The following is a 1,285-nucleotide window of genomic DNA, read 5'->3' on the forward strand; positions in this document are numbered from 1 at the left end:
GGGGCAGGCGGGAATCTAACTCATATGGAAGTGGCTTAAGCTTCTTACTGCAGTGCTTTAACCCGCTGCACAACCAAGGAGGGCCCGCTGATCTTCTTTTTAATTGTTTAGTGACCTCAGTCAGTTTTAGAATAGTATTCTAGAGGGACACAGTTTTAGAATCTTGATGTCTTTTAGAGGTTTTCTATACCAATAAAAGTAAGTTTCTCATTCAGTTTGTTTAATTTCCTAATTGGTGGTTTACAAATTCAGGGCAAAAAAGAGAATTTGTAGAAGTGTCAAGGAGCTCCAAAATGGCCACTATAATTTTAAGTCATTTTTAGAATTTTCCCATCAGGTTAAAGATTTGCAAAAGTAAAGAAATCACAATTATTTTAACATAAATATGGCCAGAGTTCCAAAACATGGGCATATTATGGAAAAAACTGGCAAGGGAATGACAATAGGGGAGTAAACTCTTTAGTTGAGAGCACTCACCAGAACTAAGGCTGGCAGCCTTGCATGCTCACTAAGCAGAGAAATAGCCGTTACAGGAACACTTATCACAAGTTCCAGCAACTAAGTGCCTGGCTCAGGGTTTCCTGCTACGAGTTTTAGCTTTAAGAAGCCTGATGACACTTTGTGTGCTGGGGGGGGGTGTCTCAACCTGGCTTATAGAAGGATGACCTGGCTTGAGGGGTTTATGCCCCAAGGAGACTGTGGTCTGTTGAGGCAGTTGAGTGAAAGGACTCGGGGTATTTTCAACTTAGTTCTAGGGAACACTGGTCCACGAATGTAAAAACACTTCAGATCCCATTCCTGCTACGATCCATGTCAACCTGAAAATATAGAAGTCAATTTGTGTTTGCTACTACAAATCAAAGAATTATAATATGTTATATAGAGATTAAGGAAGAAAACCTGGAATGTGTTTCTAGAAGGGACAACTCAGGAGTTTGTACGGGAAGAAAAGAGGAAGATAAGTGGTTAAGGAAGAGTCAATTAGTGTCAAGAAGCTTAAACAATTCTTTGTTGCACATTGTTGGTTACTGATTCTCTAGAAAGTATGCTCAGAGAACTGAATCTGTTATAGGCCTCCCCAAATCTGTTACAGAACAAAATCTGTTACAACAGGGAGAGGGGAACCCCTGAAGCCCCAAAACCTGCCTGCTCTAAGAGGGTTCTGCCATCCACCCTGTCAAGATAAAACATATAAAACGTTAATGAAACGGGACTTTAATACAGTGATTATACAATACGGAACACAAAGAATATAACTTCTAAATCAAACACCTGAAGTTACCCA

The sequence above is a fragment of the Condylura cristata genome, unplaced genomic scaffold (assembly GCF_000260355.1).
Source record: "Condylura cristata isolate star-nosed mole 26May11 unplaced genomic scaffold, ConCri1.0 scaffold00020, whole genome shotgun sequence".
In the NCBI taxonomy this organism is placed as follows: domain Eukaryota; kingdom Metazoa; phylum Chordata; class Mammalia; order Eulipotyphla; family Talpidae; genus Condylura; species Condylura cristata.